Source organism: Numida meleagris, chromosome 2 (genome assembly GCF_002078875.1).
Source record: "Numida meleagris isolate 19003 breed g44 Domestic line chromosome 2, NumMel1.0, whole genome shotgun sequence".
NCBI lineage: Eukaryota > Metazoa > Chordata > Aves > Galliformes > Numididae > Numida > Numida meleagris.
The window spans coordinates 71,747,011-71,754,642 of NC_034410.1; the positions used below are offsets into that span (position 1 = coordinate 71,747,011).

A 7,632-nucleotide genomic window follows, 5' to 3' on the forward strand; every position below is an offset into this window, starting at 1 on the left:
GGCAAGCAGGCCAAGACAGCTCAATGCAAGCTCACAGAAAAGCCAGCAGTGTAGGCTTTTCTACAGGTCACAGAATAGAAACTACAAATATTTTATTGCCTACTAGCTAATAATAACATTGGAATAATGTGAGAAGCTAGAACAATTTTTGGCTCAAAGTTTGTTCAGCAGCACCCAACTGAGACATAACCTGCTTAGCAAGCATTTGTAGTTAACGATTACTATGATCGCAGTGGTAAGATAAACATATGTGGCTTAGCAACCAGGAGAAACTGCTTTCAGCTGTTGTTCCTTTTGGTCATTCAAGCTGTCTTATGGGGGTCGTCTCCAAGGACAGGACCACCGTACAGTCGGTGCACATACCTAGCAGCCCACCATGTGACAGTTGTGTGATAAACTACCGATTACCCAACAGGAGGGGCATGTACTACAGGCATGCTGTTGCCCCTGATGAACAAAACATTTGTGCCCCTGAAAACCAACGCAAGCATTGCTGTCATGCCTGATGAACCAAACATAAACACCGCTGGCAACCAGCCACTGCCCTGGCAACCAAAAAGACACTATGAAGAGGATAAAAACTCAAAGACTTCCAAAGTAGAATGGATACCCCTCCACTGAACTGCAGCCATGCAGGTCAAGGAGGTGTTGCTGACCAACCTTCAGCCCTCTACAGACCAGCGAGACATCACTGGATCCACAGTGGTGAGTATCCCTGCTTTATAACCCATTCACTAGGATTTTTCTATTTACTATCACTAACCTCCCCACATCCCCCACATTCCTTAGCTGCTTAGAATTTGTAATAAATTGGTTGGATAGCATTTGGCCTCATTAACTGCTTTAGTCCCGCTCCAGGTATATATATATATCAGATTATCTCCTCCAATAATTTGGGTGAGACAAGTAAGAACTGAGAGAACAGCTTAATTACAGAGATAATCACTTTTTCTATACTTGTGTAATGATACTTTCAATACAGCCCTAATAAAATTTGGGTAGTAAAACATTATAAAACAGCATAAAGACATGAGGACATCTTCAGCCTATATGGGAAAATCAGTGGTTAGATGGCAGAGACTAGAGAAGGATATAGCAGTATAATATAAGCATCATCAGTGCAATGCCTTACGAAGATTTTGTTTCTTTACACCAGTTTATTGAGACAACAGTTAATATGTAATTACCCAGAATGTTAAAGACAAAAACTAAAAATGAAAACTATTCAAACCTTAATACTGGCATGATTTATAAAGAAAAATACTAATTTGATGTTTGTTTCGTTTAAGGTTACTTTAAAGTAGAACTACTGCTTAAGCTCATCAATCCAAAATATTAAATCAGACTGCACAGATCATTTTCCTTTAATTTAGGGAATGTTTTTAGTAATCACTTTCACAGTGCTGTCCCTTAGATAACAGAATTAAGATTCTACCAGCTTTTATAGTACCATTTTATTATGTTCTTAAAGACCAATATAGAAAGTTTCTCACCAACTGCCTTTCTAATCGTAACAGAAGTCTATGTGAAGACCAAGCAAAACAGTGTGATGAGAAAACTCTCTTAAAATTGCAAAACCACTATGGTTAAAATTTCTAGTAGAGCAGCAGGGTGTGTTTTGGACATAAAAAAAATATATATATCAGCTACTGTGCAAAAGAAGAAACATACTGCAAAAGGTAAATTCCGCTGTTCTATTGGTGGAGGGAGGGGAAGGGGAGTGGTTTTGTTCTGTGCATGCACAGATTTCCACAAAAATTGTATTCATGAACTCTGCATAACAAGTACCTAGGAAGGTCATATCCTTGTATTAAAGGTAATTTGGACCTCCTGGTGAATAATAATAAAAAAAATAATAATAACCTGAGTTGCAAGTTCATACTCAGTCACCAGACATAAAGGGCTCCTGCCAATTCATTGCAGGTTTACTATAACATAGGCCAATGAAAATTTTTCAGAAATTTTTAAGTTGACTCTTTAATGTCACAAGCAAGAAACTTTCTACTGGTGAGAGAAGGGAAACACATTTTTTTTTTTTTTTAAATTATGGGATTTTACCAAGTGTGAACATCGTTCAAGCAGCAGTTTAAAGATTTGAAAATTCAAAATCTAACTTGTGCTGTGATCTGCCCTCTGTACTTCCAGAAAGGTCCAGTGAAACTCGGTGTTATCAGTACAGAGAAAAACTATGATAGTTCATCCATATATTCACAAATTCATTAAAAATACTATCCACTGTCCACCACGGTCCATCATGTGTAACTTATGTAAATAAATATTGTTTTCCCATTCTGATATAATTCAAAACCAAATAATAGTCATAATTAATAGAAAAGTTGTCTCATATTTGGAGCAGTTTCTTCTTTGTACTAGATGAAGATACTAAAAGACTGACATAGCTTAACTATTAAATAAGAAACCAACTAAAAATTCAATAAACATGAGACCAAAATGCTAGATATGTACTACTTCAACACAAAATACATCCTTGGTTCTTACTTTTGGCCAGTATAATGAATCCAGTGCCCATAAACAATTTTACTTTCAGAGTCTTTAACTAGGTCAAGGGGGAATGGTTCTAAACTAAGACAAGGGAGATTTAGGCTAGATATTAGGAGGAAGTGTTTCACTCAGAGGGTGGTGATGCATTGGAACCAGTTGCCCAGAGAGTTTGTGGATGCTCCATCCCTGGAGGGATTCAAGGCCAGGCTGGATGTGGCCCTGGGCAGCCTTGTCTAGTGGCTGGCAACTCTGCACACAGCGGGGGGGGGTTGAAACTAGATGATCTTTGAGGTCCTTTTCAACCCAGGCCATTCGATGATTCTATGAATAGAAATGCAAATCAAGACCATTTGTAACAGTGATGCAGCTACCTGAAGGAATTCACTGCTAAGAAAGAATGGAATTAAGGTTAGTTGATGGTAAAGTATTACATACTAAGAAAGGTAACAGTGCCCTTAGGGAAAAAGCATATCATAGAAAGACTTCATGGAGAGGAATTAATACTTCTGCAACCCACATGGGGAATTGAGACTTTTTCATAAGGTTATAAAGCAATGTCACTTTCCCAGACAGCTCCTACATAACATTTATCTTCTGATCTGTACCACTTCACGATGGTAACTCTGAAACCTGCTTGGATATGAATATGCAGGAAGTTTCTAAATGAATTAGTCAATTGTGCAGTTCCAGTGAACACTGACGATGGTATGAATAGTAAAATACTTGATCTGGGAATCCTGAGCTGACTAACGTAATTTAAAATTGATCAAAAACAGATAAAAATACATCAAAACAGATAAAACAGATCAAAATACAAAATTTGAATTTTAGTATGGCAGATTAGGAAGATAATTAATAAAGCTGACAGAAGAATCCAAAGATCTAAATGTGGAAGAGGCACCAAATTTAAATACAAGTGCAGTATTTCAAGAAAAGAGAAAATTGGAAAGTGAGCAGTCTGCATGGACAAATAAGCAGAAAAGACAGAATGTTATGAATAAGTGAAAATATCTATAAAGATAGGACTAAAGGTTGAATGAGTTACATAAATCAAAGTCAGAGACATAAATGACCATAAGCATGATTGAACTTAACTTTGCTAAGTAATTTAAAATTGCAGAAAAATAGGTATTTAAAGATAAGGTAATAGAAAGACGGCATAACATGTGAAATTGAGGTTTACTTTCATAAAATTGGATGGTAAAATAATCCATAAACTGAGGTATTTAAAGAATTCCAGTAGGAAAGTTTTCAATTAATCATTCCATGTAGAGGTTGTAACCTCAAACTAATGAACAGCAAACGTAGAACCACTCTGTTAAGAGTATGTACAGGGAGAAAAAGGAAAAACAAAATATCTAAGCTACTACAAGCCCAGTACTTTGACTGGTGCTCAGGAAAATCTCAGAAATGAAATGAAAAAGATAATTTTATGTAGAGGGAAATCAACATAGGTTTACCAAACATTGGAGTATGTATTTTATCTTATCACTCTTTTCAGAGAAATGCAATACCTCCATGTTAATCACCTAAATTTAAGCTTTTGATGTAAATGCTTCATGGGAAATTATCATTTAATGTGGAGAAAAGCTGTGTTTGTGGATTATAAAATGAATAAATAATTGAATAACAGGAAAAAATTACACAATTGGGAAAAAAAAAAGTTACATTGAAAGGTAGGTTATGAGCAAAGGAATCTGGTTTTGGAACTGAGTCCTTTTATTATTTTTGCCAGTGACTACACCATGTGGAATCATGGTAGTGAGAAATTTCAGCGATAGTATCGCTACTGAAGAACGTATTCCTGTCTTTCAGGAGTGATTAGATGACTTGTAGATTAAAGAAAGAAATGAAAAGAGATTAAATGGAAATGTGCAAGCTGTAATTTCATGCATTTGGAAATTAACAAGAAGAATGTTTGTTGTAGGACAAGAGAGGCTATATTAGTTGATCCTATGGTTAAAAGTAATCATTATGATTTGACTGGGGGGGGAACGAAGAAAAAAACCCACAAAACAGTTCTCTAAGATGCAGAAACTGAAAGTTTTAAGAGACAGCAATCTACGTACTTATCTTAAAAGCGCTGAAAATGCCTAATGGAGAATTGTTTACAGATGTCTGTCAAAAATGCAGTGTTTATCTAATCCAGGTTGGTATGGAGAAGGGCTTCGCACCTGATTAGAGGAAAATTATGACTTCTAGATTTTTCATGCTAGTAAAAGGAAAGCTGAAATGATCTGTAGTTATTCACCAGGATATGAGATAAGTTTGCATTCTTCAAGAATATTAAGCTTTTTTGTATTCAACTAATCCTAAATTCACTAAGTTCACTACAGCTACAATTGTGATTTGATGAGTTCCACTGAGAATCTTCTTCAGAGATAATGGAGTATACCATGGCTAGATGGGTTATTAGCAGTTTTCTAGCTGTCAGTGGCAAAAAACTTTTCAAAGCCCATTAATGCAGAAGTAAAGCATTTTGAGTTATATTACAAGTTCATGAACAGTAATGGAAGAATAAGGGAGAAAATGAGGCAAAATAATCTTCTGCAGGGACACTTTGAGAAAGTTAACTGTTGGCACATTTAAGAATGAGCAATGAATTGCTATGCTTTTGTATTTAACATTCCTACAAGATTTAGAATCCAATTCACACCAGTACAATACTGTCAAATCTATAATTTTAGGATGACTCCTAATATTTTTCCCAGAAACCCAGGCCCTGGAGTCATAAGGTAATTATCATGAAGAAAATATGTCTATATGAGGAATAAACCTTCATTTACTTTTAATCATAAATGTACCAGTTATCACTTCTGCGGGTTGCTTGCCTTATCACCACCAAAAGCATCTAAAATGTATTGACCTAGATGAGGTGAAAAAGAAGATTAATAATAATAATAATATAAAAAATAAAGAAAAAGAGAAAAGTTTGTTTCTGATGATCTGAAAAGCAACAGTGAGAGGCACAGTAAACTTTGTCTGTTTGCCTACAACAGCTACTGAATAGCAAACCAAACAATGTTTTCTCAGTGGGAAAAGTGCAGTTTACACCTAGCTTTCGAAAAGGAACATTTTAAAGCATGCGTGTAATTCAAGTCTTCAATGTTCAAATTATAGCCCCATAAATCATGAACTGTTCACAAAACTTACATTTACACCTTCTCTGCTCTTTTTACTCAAAAAGTCAAACAAATGAGCAGTAATTAAGAAAAACAAAACAAAAGACCCACAATCTTTTGTATCCTAATGCTTTATTGCTACAGCCAATTCTGAAACAGAATTAAAAAAATAAATTCTAGATAAGCTCTAGGGCATTTATTTGATGGACAGATTAGTAGAGAAAGGTACTATCGGTACTACCAGGATTCCTTGTAGAACATGTCTGTTTCTGTCAGGCATTGAACAATCTGAAGGATGAGCTAACCACATGAGGAAAAAAATGAGGGAGAAAAAAAATGTCAACCAACCCATTATCATGTCTGGTAGCTGATCTTTTTTAAAAAGATAGCTATAAGTGACATCACAAACCATTTTTCTCGTACACCTGAAAGATGGAATCCCGGATGCATGAATTCTTCTCTCTCACAACACAAAGTGCAACTTAATTGCGCTGGACTTTCTACAAATGCACTTAAACCAGCCAGCCCTTATAAACTGGTTAGTATCACCTTTCATATAGCATTATGCTCTGAAACTGTATGCATGCTTCACAAAAACCTTCATTTCACTAGGCAGTACTCCAGAGAAGTCCAGTGTAGCCCCTCCCTGAATTAATAATAGTTTATGATTTATACTTTATGATCCACGCTTTCTCAGCAGGATCAGAGGTGATAAAATGATGATAATGGACATTTTCTGATGCTTTCCTACCTAGGAATCCTCCTTTCTGAACAGACTTTTAACATTTTTAATATTTTCTCTTTCTCTTTTAGCCACTTACAGATCAGAGCTGTGCCAAAGGGCAGGTCTCATTCTCCTCCTCTGGGATCCTCATAGAATATTATTTCTAATTCTCATTTGAATCAAGGACCACAGAACGGAGGAAAACTCAGAAGGAACTATGACATGAATTCATTTCATCCTCAAAAATTGTTAACCTCTTAGACTCTTATTTTCCTTTCCCTGTAATTTTTTTCATTCATTACTTAATTCAGAATAAGAAACAAACTAGCTAATGCTTGGCAAAAAAAAAATGACTGAAAATTGGCTGTATCACTAGTGCCCTACGTTATTCTAAAGATACAACAGAGTATGTGATGTTAATAAATATCACGCAGTTTGCCAATTTAAATTGATGATTTGTGATTTACTTTTTCATTACCATTAGAAATAACCAAGCTTCACAAGGCATCATTACTTGAAGTGAATAATGTCTGTGTTCCTGACTTAAAGATCCCAAGTCATTTAAAGGTCACTGTGACCGGAATCAGTTTGCCAGCCTAAGCCTACCGGCTCATTTTTCTCCCCTGAGTATCATGTGGAATGTACAGCCACTGATATTTTGTAGAAGTATATTGAAGTGATGATGGGAGTAGCCTTAAAGGTGACATGACTATAATGGGAAAAATTACTGACACAGAATGGTGGCTAAAACACTGACAGAAGGCAATGCCTGCCAGCCAGAGGGCTGGCAGTCTGGGAAACTGGCCTGTGATACAAAAGAATCCTTGACAAGGCACCGCTGAACTCTTAGTGAAGAGTGAACTGAGTCCTAAGAACATGAGATGTCCAGATGATACCACTGATAAAGGTGAAAATAAGGAATTGCACTGGCAACATTTTTTCTCTGAGAAGAAAAATAGCCTGGAAAACAGTCTGAGAAAGTAGGAAATGACAAATCCTATTGGGTGCTTTAGCTGAAAGAAAATACACTACTTTGGAAAAAACAATTTCTTTTTTTTTCTGAGAGAACAACAAACATAATCTATTGGTTTTCTCAGCTGGAAAACAGAAATTATCAGCATTTACTGACTGCTCTGAGTGGTGTCCTGCACTCTCTTATGTCTCTGTGATATAAAAAGGACTTGTTTGCTAACCAAAATGATGCTTCTGAGAAATTCCTCAGCTGAGTAAAATTTACCTCTTCCCACAGGATTTCCTAAACAAATTAAAACTTTGCTAGGGATG

General features: G+C 36.0%; 1 long non-coding RNA gene across 1 annotated transcript; it reads left to right on the forward strand.

The window, feature by feature from the left end:
* LOC110394802 lies at nt 279-6,796 on the forward strand. The gene is made up of 2 exons (XR_002435901.1): nt 279-705; nt 6,438-6,796. It is a non-coding gene; the product is annotated as an uncharacterized LOC110394802 (long non-coding RNA).